The 13,178-nt window shown below is 38.9% G+C and overlaps 1 long non-coding RNA gene across 1 annotated transcript in view; it reads left to right on the top strand.

Annotated features, from left to right (window-relative positions):
• Positions 1-13,178, top strand: part of LOC141420821 (uncharacterized) — an 88,235-nt gene that overhangs the window by 285 nt on the left and 74,772 nt on the right. The window lies entirely within an intron of this gene.

The following is a 13,178-nucleotide window of genomic DNA, read 5'->3' on the forward strand; positions in this document are numbered from 1 at the left end:
TATAAAAATCAACTCTCCAAGAAGGAGAAAGGAAGAGTTGTAGCAGCTAGAGTTCTCAGGGCATTTGCATTTATTGACCCCATTGACAAAAGCTCCATTAGAAAACTTAACACAGAGGCCATTAATGAGGTACAGTTGATCACATTTTCCTGGAATTCATTCTTGAAAGATGGCAGTTCTAGGAAGAAGGTCTTATGTATTGATATCCTGATGGCCGGTTCTAGTTCACAGGCCCCTGCGTTTTCATTACAAAGTGCTATGAGTGGATTTTAGGGGTTCCCTGAACCCTTTGTAGTGCAGGAGCAGTAGAGAAGAAGCAACTATAGAATAGTCCAAGGTACCTTAGCCTCTCAGAACTAAAAGGGGTCAAATGTTTTGCATTATTGTGGTCAGAAAAAGTACTTTGTTCAGACTGATCATCAGATAAGAGAATAAAGACACATTTTTATTACCTCACAGACATATGCCTAACGTTGTCCCAGACAACCCTCCATGGCTATGAATACCCATACCCACAAAAATGTGCATATATGCTATGGGAGCATTGAATAAGCTCATGTTGTTGGTAGATGTATAATGTATAGCACCATCCATTCTTTGTCCGCGGAAATGGTCCAAAGAGAATCTCTTGTAAAGTGTTTTACTTGAAATGAAAATAATTTATTTTGTGTTTCTTTGGAAAATAAGATTAATTTTTGAGAAAATTTCCCTAATGAGAATTTATATTCCTTAAAATCCTTTCAAGTGCAAAATAGATTTTATTGTACTAAAAACATAGACATTTTGCTACTATTAGTTATTTCTCAAAACATGTCAAAAGGGAAATGAGTTTTGAGGACAATTTTCCCCTTTCTTCTAAGCATATGCAATTGAATTAAACTAAGGACTAAGGACCAAATTCAGAAATGTAGAAGTCAAGGTCAGTGCTAAAGGAAAGACACTGGGAGCAATGAGCGTCATGTTATCAGGCACAGTATAGAGCAAACAAGGCTGTAACATGGATGGGAGTGAGTGAAGCAAGAATGGCTTAAGTGGAGATGGTGGACTGTCAGAACAGGAAGAATGTGCATGCTATTAGGGTGGACAAAAAAGGAAGCCATGTTAGGATCAACACCCTACCCTCACAGGCAACTTACTACTAACACCCAACCACCCACTGGAAGGACCACACCTATCCTCAAGGAAATGACAAGCTGCCACCTCGCCAGGGAGTCTGGAGCCAAGCAACTTATTTACCTAATTGCCACTTATCTCCTCTAGCTTCCTCTAGCAATTATTAACTCCACTCCAGAAAAATTTTCCCACCCAGCAAAATTTCCTCTCCAGAACCCTCCCCTATATTTACTCCAAGTCTGTAAATGGCAGTGGGGTCCTGGCTTTGGCTGGAAACTCCCCTCCACAGGACTTGAATATACCCTGTGCTGGTGTTTGAGCCGTCTCTTGGCATATCTATTCCATGCCTCTTTCAATCTAACACATGGTGCCAAAACCCAGGACAGGGCTTGTAGGCTCAACTCTGAGCTCTACACGCTTGCAAACTGGGAAGCAATGGACAAGCAGCAGCTCGTCTTGGGCTACTCCCAGATCTTGAGCAGAGGCTAAGGCCATCCTTCCTCCATCCACTGCTGCCTCTCACTCCCGTTTCATCGCTGGATCTCTCCCACCTTTTCCTTTCTTTGATGCTTCACTGGTGACCATCTCCCCATCTCTGGCTTCCATACAACACTGGCCTTCAAATTTTGTTGAGTTTCTCCTCCATCTGGGTTTCTCTCTCACTGCCTGTCCTATTGTGGACAATAGCAAAGCTTCAGCTGGGCAAGAGACTCCCTCCATCCACTAACTGGGTGGATTCACCTGCTATTTTCTGGGAACACCTAGAAAATCCAGGTGCATGCACATATCATAGGCTATCATTGTTGGCAGTGGGGTCACTCCTGATCTCTGATCTCTGTCCTACCAGGTAGGACCGCTGTGGGACTTACTCACTGCTTTTTCCACAAAAATGGGCCAGAAATTGTTCAAGACCCTGAGGGACAGTCCACAAGGATGTCTCCTCTAAAACCTTCAGACCCTGGGTCTCACAAAAATTGGCAAGCCTAAATGGCTGATTTTCTACTATAACACAATCTGGCCCCAATAGCCATTGGCCCGAACAGGGCACTTTCAATTTCCAGATTCAGTATGATCTCAAAACTTCCAGTATTATGGGACATGGTCCGAGGTCCCCCTATATGTAGGCCTCTGTTTATTTCCAATCTAGACTCTCTATCAGTCTTGTTCACCTTATCATAGTCTTCTCCTAAAGGAAGTTCCCCACAGGTTTCTCTCTCTTCCATTAAGAAAACCCCTTCTCCTCTAACTTCGACCCAGCTCTGTGTCATCCTTTCCTCTTCCCTCATCTCATAAGGTACAAAAAGTTTTTAACTTTGAAACTCTTCTCTGTAAGTCTGTTTTAGCCATGATGGAGGTTTCTTTCACCTCTCTAGTCCATAGACTGCTCCTATCTCTTCTCCTGGACCGGCATCAGAGTGAGGACAATAGAGACAGAAATGGATAAAAAGAAAAGAAAAGAGAAGTCCTACTTAAGTCACATTGTCAGTTCTCTCAGCCTCCTGAGTGACTCACAAGGTCCCAGGACTATAAGCATAAAGTTAATTGGAAAAAGTCTAAAAGTCATGTGGCTGATGATTGGAGCTACTTTCGGTCCTGACCTCCTGAATTGTTTTCCACTTAAAACTAAGTCTCTGTTTCTGCCTAAACACTCTACTAACAGGTTTCTCCTTTAAGTTTGGTTTTGAGATGGGCCATTTCCCATTGCAGGTATGTCAAGACCAGGAGAGGGAACAGGCCATATCCAGACTGCTGCAGGTAGCTACCCTGGGCTGGCCCATTTGCTCTCCTGGCCAATGCACTATGTAGTTGGAGTTATGGACCTCAGCTTCACCCATGCACAGGCTGGGGGGACCAAAGACAGAATTTCAATTCTCTGCCTAAGCTTTTTATTTATTTCCTACACATGCCCCATACATTTAAAATGAAAATCTTACTTTTCTAGGTTATAGCATTAGCTAAAAGGCAAAAGGGCAGCCTCCAAAAGGGCATTTGGATTTTTAAAATTAGGCCTCTTGCCTAAAATTAAGTCTTGAGGAGCTAATTCATTCTATATTTTCCATGCTTACTAAGATAGCCAGATATCATCAGTTTCAATGGAGATATAATCCTTTTTATCACACTAGTCTGCCCCTTTCCTGGCCTAACATACAAATTCTACTTTAAAAAATAAATTCTTGGTATAAAATAAGAGGGTGGACTCGTGCATCCCATATCCTTTGTCTGGAGGAGGATATGGGATGCCAACCCTATACCCAAGACTAGACTCCCTAAATTTACTTTAAAGTTTTGGCTAATAACAAACTTATTGTAGCCCAAGGTAGTATTACTAAAAAACATCTTCTAGAAGTAAATCTAAAATCTTCAATATCTAAGAGTATACTTGGAATTAATGTAATTATTTTCTGCATCATTGTGTGAATCCTGTGTATGTCTATTATATGACTAACTTATTAGAGATTAAAATCTGATGACTATGGCAACAAGCTTATTGGAGACTGAGACTGACTCAAAACACTTTCCTAGAACTGACTTCTGCTTCAGCTATCAAGCCTTCCAAAATGAGTTCTAAAAGAACAAAATGGAGCACACCTCAATTTGCTCCTAAAAACTGAAAGACATAATAAACCAACATACTTGTGACCACTTAGTTATTTTCTGCACAGTCTTGAGCTCTTAAATTGACATTTATGACATGCCTAATTTAGAATTTTTTGCATTTGCATATACATGTGAACATCATTAGGACAATTCTTATGATAGAGTTAATGTAAAGAAATTTCTTCTTCTGTTCTCTTCCCAACCTCTTCTGCTGCTACTTTTAAGAAAAGTCTGTCAAGATTTTATGTCAACCAGGTCTAACTAAAATATAGGCATTATCTTATGGATAGTAACTCTGATCTCTTTCATCCCATGTAAGTGTAATTTACATTCTTTTATTAATTGGATCCATTAACAAATGTGTTTTTATAAATTGCTTATTGTATAGAGAAACAGTTTAAAATTGCCTTTTTTCCTGGGTCTATATATTAAAAATATAAGGCTAAAGACAGTAGTCGCCTAAAAGATTCCTAGTGTCATGTTAAACTAGAACCTGACTTTCTAGATCCATAAAATAACAAGGTATCATAATATTTGTTCTGCTCTGGGTAACATCTGTAAAAAACTGTTGTAATGAAAGACTTTATCAAAATAATTACTTGTGTTCTCTGTTGAACTTGTCAAGCTTTTAATTACTTAGGAAAGTAACCTTAACTAAATCAAAGTTCATTTAAGTATTTGCTTATGTAAAAGTCTCTCAAATGACCACCTTATGACTGTGTGATGAAACCGCTATTGTTTTATGTAATTCTAACACAGGTACTGCACTATAGATCTGTGACTAAAAGTGTGTATAGCTGTGTGTCTAGACCTTATCTAAATATTGTACAAACATTTGCAAAGTTGAAAGCATGTCAGTTTAATATATGTAAAATTACCAGCTAAAGCTCTCTTTTGTCCAAAAGCATTATATCTAAATCTTTGACATATAAAATGGTTAATGAAACTTTTGGCAGGTCTGTTGTTTGTAATAGTAACATTCATAAAAACCTTGCCATTTGGGCAATCCTGCTATTTAAAACCAAGTCTTAGCCAAGTGAGTATTACTGCATACGTGAAATGTACTTGTGCATTAGGAAATAAGGCTATCTGGGATCACTAACACTGTCCCCCTAACTTGTAAGAGATCTAAACTTTTGACTTTTATCAGTGCAGTACACCTATTATCTTACCTAGAACAAAATTCTAAATTTTACTTAAAAAAGTTAATTAACATGTATATCTGACATCTAAGTAGGTGTGATGCTAATTGTTGCCAGCTCCTTTGTAGTATATATATATATATATATATACTCGCCAAACATATAAACCTTCTTAGGAAGAAACCTTTATCATATAGATGTTCTCCAAATTAAAATTTTAGTGATGCTAAATTTTTCAGACTTCTGTCCATGTATTCCTTATTGTAAAAGGAGTGCTTACTGTTGCTGTTTTAATGCTGTCGTAATTATTTTCCTGAAATTCTGTCTGCAATGGAAATAGCTAGATGTGTTGACAATTCCTAAGCTACTTTTCAGCATTTTAACCAGGGCTATTCTAAGTCTTGTCATTTGCAGTCTGGGTTCTTCTCTGGAGCATTTGCAAGCAAACCCCCCAAATGACTCTAACAAGTGCTTATTTTTCAGTTGAGTCAGCCTTCCAGATATTTGCTTTTGCTGGCTTTCTATAAAACTTTTAACTGTTTTCTCTTAACATTCTGCAGCATTTTGAAGATGTTAGGATATCATCTATAGTCCAGACAGAACTAAAAATGGGTGCCAGGTAAAAACCACTTCTTTTAAAACTCTTTTGTTGCTTCTAATTCGGCCAAATGGGTCTTAATTGGCACTGATTCCCACCTGATCTGCCCAATGCTTCCCTTCCAATGTGGGACCTGATCAAAATATCCAAGAAAAAGTTATTCCTGGCGATGAGGTACTTTCATTAACCAGAATGGTTAATTGACAAAATTTTCAGAGGAGTCTGTTCAGAAACAACAGTTTAGAGACAAGAGGGGGAAACTGTCACAATCCAGATAGAGTCACCTGTTCCAGACTTCACAAAGGTTGCTAAAGCCAAAAGGTTTTAAAGAAGTGATCTTCCACATGGCTACTAGACATACAAGCCCTTGAGACACCTCTGACAGAAGGAAAACTAATATTTTTGATCAAAGCCTTCTATTTAAAGATAAAAATTGACTATTCTTGCTGACTTTAAATGTATATTTTTAGTAGTCTATGCTCATTGAGTTATTTTAAAATGGGTTTCCCTACATACTCTATTTAACTGGGAGTCTTCTGACTTTTACTAACTCTCTATTCTGCTTTATAAAGGTGTTTCTAGTTTTAGACTTAAATAACAAATACTTTTGACTTAGCTGAAGCTATTTGTCCCCTTCTTCTGAAACTAAATTTATCACTGGCCAAGAAACCCTAATTCCCTCAAGATTAAAAATGTTCAAATGTAAAAAATTATAAGAGGCACTTAAGCTCCTTTTGCTGAAAAGCACAGACTCCTTACCTGGACCCATAAATTAGCTAAAAGCAGGAAAAACATGGCATCTCTCCATTTTGTCTATTGTCCTTTTCTCTGAGCCATTCTCTCTTGCAGCCACCTTGGAATGAAGAAAGAACAGAAATGATCAATACATCTTTATGACAAGGGTCTAAAACTACCCCCAACAGTAGACTCTTCTCAGGTTGGAGTCCCCTCCAGATAACAATTCTGGAACCTCTCCAAAACAAAAACTGAGATAATGACCAACCAGGTAATACCTGTGGTTAGGACTGCTTACTATACATATCTTTGTCCTCTGCCCCCAGCTCTTTTGTCTACCTAAACCTATAGCCAATGTCTGCACCCCAAGATTCCTTAGTTTTCCTTTTCATGCTGATTACCATTGGTCCACGTGTATTTAACTGCATGTCTCACTTTATTCCCAAAGCCTTCATTCCTTTACACAGGTTGCCACTCAAAACCTTGTCAAAAGAATGCTGCTTTTGTGTCAACCTTCCGGGATCATTAGTGATGCCATTAAGAGACTTCAAAAAGTGCTGCCAGTCTCCAACAACAAACAATAGAGAGCTGTGATCAGTGGTCTTCCTGGGCCAAGTGGATGCCATGGGCCCTCCCTCTACTAAGACCCCCTTATTTTTCTTTCCCTTATTGTGATGTTGTCTTTTTCAAACACTTTTTTACTTTGTTTCCCAGAGGCTCCAGGCATTCAGCAGGACAGTACCTATAAGCAGATCAACTCAGCTTTATTCCTCTAACAGACCTGCTACAGTTACCTGAACAAGAAGAACCTGTAGATACCTCCTCCCCTTAAGAGACAAGGAATGTTAGGGTGAACAAAAGGAAGCCATGTTAGGATCAGATCCCCATCCTTGCAAGCAGCTTACTGGAAACACCACACCACCCAATGGAAAGACCACACCTAGCCTCAAGGAAGTGACAAGCTGCCACCTTGCCAGGGGGTCCAGAGCTGAGCAACTTGTCTACCTAATTTCTACTTATCTCCTCTACCTTCCCCTAGCAATCATTCACTCCACTCCAGAAAAATTTTCCCACCCAGCAAAACTTCCCCTCCAGACTCCTCCACTATATCTACTCCAACTCCTTAAGTGGCTGTGAGATTCTGGCTTTGGCTGAAAACTGCCCTTTGCAGGGTTTGAATAAACCCTGTGCTGATGTTTGAGCCATCTCCCTGCCTATCTATTCTGGGCCTCTTTTAGTCGAACACATATTATAATGAATACTGCCTTTGCAGGGTTTAAACATCAGACTTAGATTTTCCAAATAGCCTTTGCTGTTATGGCCCATAGGAGTAGAGTTATAGACAGAGGATAAGGGAAGATGAGAAACTGAGTATTCCCAGAAATGCCAGGGAAGTTGAATACAGATGGCTATTTTTCCTCTTTTAGAGAATGCATTATGTAATAAAGGAATGCATCTTAGACTATGAGTACCTACAATGCTTAGAGCCTGGGGTACCAAGAAGTTCTTTAGGTATAGGTGGATTTTATGTGTGCAATATAAATTCACTCCTCTACTTCTTGCATATTGGACCAGAGGTGAATATGTCACCAGTCAGTTGGTTTAGGCTAGCCAAAAGCCCGTGAGGTTACCAATCTGGCCATAGATATACATGGGGACTTACCAAATTGTATGCTGTCTCAACAAACCAATCATATTTTCACTGAAAGAGTCTAAAGTTGAGAAATAGAGACAAAAAACTGGTTTAATTGGTGGTAGTTGGAACAAAGGAAGCAAAATTATGTGATCAGCCATAGCAATAATGGGGCCATGGTAGACATCAACAGAGACTGTGTGCTTTGTACAATCTTCTAGTTCCAGGCTCCTCCTTTTTCTTCCTGGCTGTATAAAAAAATGTTTTGTTTTCTTTTATGATCTTATATGTCTTTAAAATGAACTCCCATTACTTTACTCCCATTATTTTCTCAGACTTTATTCATTTGTTTATTTCCTCTGAAGTTACAGACTTCTGAATAGAGCCTTTCAAATGTTAACTAGTCACTCTTGAAATACATATTCCTTACTAGGATACTTCTTATATTACCCTGTCATACATAAGTATGTGAACATTATAATTAACTAGCATCCTTATATACATAACATACACTCTATGATAAAGTCTTTGAAATAAATGAAATAATGTAGTAAATGAAAAATCCTGGTTGATGTCCTGGAAGGACTGTGCGCTGGGCCTGGGTGGCTTGTGAGGTCGGCATCCAGAGATCACTGCTTTGTGGGGAGTGGATTATGAGAACTCTATGAGAATTTGACATAAGCACAGCTGTGCCCAATAATTGGCAGGCTGAGTTTGGCATGGCCTCAGCTACGGATGCAGCGCAGCAGCTTTTCCTAAGTTGTTCACGTTTTTTTAGAGAAGTAGCAATGCAGGTTTCTCTTGTTACAGTGTCACACCCCTCCCTGAGAACTATTGTTCCACCTCCTTGTTTACCACTGGATATAAAGGACTGGCTGAGGGAAGACTTGAGGTTTTTTGATGGAAGGTTTTTTGATGGGGGATGGATTGATTGGTGGGCTGCTTATGAGAATGACACTGCTGGCAGGCTGCTGAGTTATGCTAGAGATTAAAGAGAACATGGGACAGTGCAAGTCTGCACCAAGAACTTTATATATAGGCTTTAGAAAAGCTATGCTAAAGAAAACATGGGACAGTACAAGCCTGAGCACTGAGACTTTAAGAAAGCTAAAGAGAAAACATGGGACAGAGCAAGTCTAAGGAAAGAGATTTTTAAAGAACAGAGAAAAAGACTTTAGAAGCAGGGTTTTAAAGAATTGTAAAGGAGTAAGGCCTTAAAGAATACAGATAGAGAAAGGAAGCAAAGGAAAAGAAGAGAAAGATTGAGATAAGAAGCAACGAGGCTGTTATGCGTCTCCATCCAAGCACCCAGAACACCTGGCCCCAGCTTTCTGCATGTTTGTCTATTGTTTGTCCTTTCTGCATCTCCTGTTGCCCCCAATTAGACCCAGTTAGGTTCAGTAGTAACAAGGGAGAGAGAGAAAGCTTGCTCCATGCTTGAACATAAGTCCTCAGATAAGAAAATTGAACATTAGGTATTTGATTCAGGAATGTGCTGCTCAAAAAGGGCATATAATGCCTGTCAGAGGCAAGACAGAATCCACAAATATCCTCCCTCTCTTCACCCTTGTTATTTGCTTTATTGAGAGTTGTATTTTAAGACTTCTTCTAGGATGTTTTTCCCTCCCTCCCACTGTTCCATTTCACTGTCTAGCCCACTTTTTCATGTCTTCCTTTCTTACTGTCAAAATAATAGATATCATTTACTGAGCATCCACTAGGTTCTAGGGGTGGAAACTGTGATGTGCGCTTTAACTCTGGTCCAGAAAACTGTGTTCACTAGAAATAAGAAAGTATCCTGTTCCCATAGCTCAGAGGGCATGGTAAGTCAAACCAAAAATATTTCTAGGAAGACACTGAAAAGAAAGAAATCCAGTATCTATCTATTTATCTATTAATTATTTATCTCCATTTTTCTGCTTGCCAATCACTTGACAATAAATCTGTGTGCTGTTTACTAGTGTGTTGAAGAAATTCAAATACAAGGTTGGCCATTTGGTAAATTAATCTGAAGAGTCTGTGACTTGGATTCTTACCTGGACTGACAACCTATCCCTAGTATGTAGTTCTTTGAAAGTCTGAAGGCTCAGCAATTGGACCAGCATATGACAGTTCTTGTCAACCCAGAACAGAATTAGCCCTTAACAACTAAAGTCATGAGGCAGAGAATTATTTCTGTTGTGTGTAGACAAAGCAGAAAGAGGAAGCATCAACTCCACATGTCATATATCCTTCCCACATGTCATCTATCCTCCTTGGACAATGATAATGAAATGGGAGATTTGTGTAGGACCTAGACCAGGTTCTTGTCCCACAAAGCTGAAGAATGACATTCAGGGACAATGAGAAAAGTGTAAAGTGGGAGAATTTATTGATACAGAAAAGTGTAAAGTGGGGGAGTAGAGCCCCCAGACTTGGGAGGGGGATTCCAAGAGAGGGAGGGTGCCTAAAAAATGATGTGATCTGAGGTTTTTATCCATTCTCTCTAGGGCATTGCTCAATTGCTATGCCAATTAGGAGTGCAGAAAGCAGTATTTTGATTGGCTATTCCTGCAATATTCTGACTGGTCAGTCCTGATCCTCATGCAGTCCATCCTGCCTTTCCTTCTTTCCACCCTTTAAGGCTACACGGAGGTCATAATGGAGGTTTCCAGGGACCATTCCTTCTTTCTCAATAAGATTATTTCCCTTGCTTACTAGCATTTGGCTTGTGATGGACGATGTGGTGTCAGTGACTCTTGTGGTACTGACATAGTAACTGCTGTATTCTTTGGGAAAAGATATGAAACTTCATAAGAAAGCAACTTCTAGTTCATGATTAAGACTTTATCTACAACAGTGTTTTGTTCCATTATGGATTTTTAGGTTGTCATAAGTTTATTTCTTTTTTGTTAATTTATTTATAAGGATGCCATAGTGGAAGGGGGGTTTATTTCTTAATGACTTATCTGCTATTCCTTGCTATGATAAAATATAATACCATAATTGAGTATGGTTTTGCAATTTTATTAACTGAGAAATTAAAACTTTCTTTCTTAAAACAATATTTATAGTGTAGCAGTCCCATAACATAAATCAGCCCCATGACATCTTAGGAATGTGGAAGTCCCCATGACCTGGGAGAAGCAGAGGCACCAGCTTGGCCAGAGGACCAGGAGGTACAGGAGGCCTGCACATGCCAAGAATGGACCTATAAAATTCCACCAGGAACTGTTCTTTAGGTTAGGGTGGAAGCCTTACATATATATATGATATGTAATGTATAATATATATTTAATATATATATCTCCCCACCCCAATAATCAGGGGACACCTGGTTTCCTGACCTTGCTGTGTCTCTCCACTCAGCCTTTCTCTATCAGTAAAGTTTCTTTCCTGCCTGTACCTCAGGTGCTCTAGCCTCTCATTCTTGAGAGTGTTCTGAGAGCAAGAATCCTCTAGCAAGTCTGTGGATTCCCCCCTTGACATCTAGCACCTGTAACAATAGTATTTTATGATACCTAATTATTTTTCATCTCCCAAAGCAATAATCATAATCACATGACTTAGGACTTTCTGAAATGCATATATTAAGTCATTTAATCCTCACAATAACAATATTAGGTATTATTATTAAGTTATATTCTCCAAATGAAGAGATAAAAGCATAGTGAAATTATTTACTAAAAGTCATACATTCATAAGCTGTGAAGCTAAAATTCAACCTAGTCTACTAACTGATAGTCATAATTCACTCTTAAGCTACATTCCTCTCCTCTGGATTTTACTCCCAAATCTAGCAAGAAAGGAAAGCTCAAGATTGAGGATCTTCTCTTCTCTTCTCTTTTAATAAAAGAGTAGTCAGTGGACATTTTCTGTAAAGACTCAGACAGAAAATATCTTAGGCTTTGTATGACTAACATTCTCTGTCTTGACTACTCAACTTTGCAGTTTAGTTAAAAAGGAATTTAGACAATACACAAATGGATATACCTGTGTTACAAAAATTTTTAATTTTTTCTACAGAGACATAATTAATGAAATTTTCTCAGGCCATATTGTAATACTTAGACTCAATACAGCACTTAGCACCAGGTAGCAATACATTGTAATGGAAAGGTAATTAGATTTTGAACCAGAAGATTGTGAGTTCTGCTTTTGTCAATTATAAATTAAGTGACTGCAGAAAAGTCACTTCACTTCTGGGATGAAAATTTTCCCTATGATTCTTCAACAATACCTCCAGTCTTTACACTACTCTGTGTGCTGGGAGAGCTGTCTTTAGGAATTGCATTAATGGACTTCATTGCATTCTAGCTCTCACTTGGGTTTGGCCAATGGGAAGAACCAAGGAGAGAAATCAGTGAGAGAAGTGAATGAGATTGGCTTTCTCTCAGCAAGGTCATCAAGGGCTGGCTAATTTCCATCAGAAGGTCAGCACTTCTGCAAAAACAGTCATCTTCTTATCAGAGTCTCTCTCCCCAGGTTCTAGCCACTAGGCACAAGGCCTATGCTCTATTCCTGTGGTTCACCTATCTGTTTCAAATAGCCCCACTAGTAAACTCTCACTTTAAAATTTACCTATTTCGGGTCCAGAATGACACACTTCCTCACACCTTAATTCTTTTGTAAAATGGGATAAAAATATTCAATCTGTTGTTATTCTAATCCATTATTCCACAAACATTCATTCAGTGCTATTTTGTCCCAGTCATTAGTACTACAAAGATGACCAAGATGTGATCCTGCCCTTACAGAACTGCAAAAGACCTGCAAAACCCAACAAAATAGAGATGATTATATATTATGATAATGTTACTGTCAAAGAAGGAAAAAGAAACATAACATATTGTATGAAAGGAGGAAAGGAAATTTTAAAAGGGCATAATTCTTAAGCAGGCCTTGGAAGGTAAAATAGGCATTCAATTGAAAGAGAATCAGTGATGCCAGGATCTGTCATGTAAAGCGTGACCTTCCTGACCCAGTGACCTTGTCTCACTTCATTCTCTTCCTTTCTGATCAGTCTCTGAATCCTTTCCCAGGTCAGTCATTTTCCTTTTTCTCCATAATCTCTGTGACTGTTTAGCATGTTTTTATTCTTCTCCCTTTTCTCTTTTTGATGTTGAACTCTTGGAGCTACCATTCCATTCTACATGTCTTCTGCATGGACCGGTGGCATCAATCCCTCAGAGTTTATTTCTGATCTCTAGTCTAGATCCTCAGTGAAAGGTTATCCACAAAAAATCCCTTATGTTTTTCTCCCATAAACCACAGGAAAGCTTTTTATTCCATTTCTTTGTTACTGGTAATGCTTGGTCATATCCTCATCCTCTAGGACTTGCTAAGGTTTAGTGCCATAAATTGTTGCTGCTTACATCTA

The sequence above is a fragment of the Castor canadensis genome, chromosome 1 (genome assembly GCF_047511655.1).
Source record: "Castor canadensis chromosome 1, mCasCan1.hap1v2, whole genome shotgun sequence".
Lineage (NCBI taxonomy): Eukaryota > Metazoa > Chordata > Mammalia > Rodentia > Castoridae > Castor > Castor canadensis.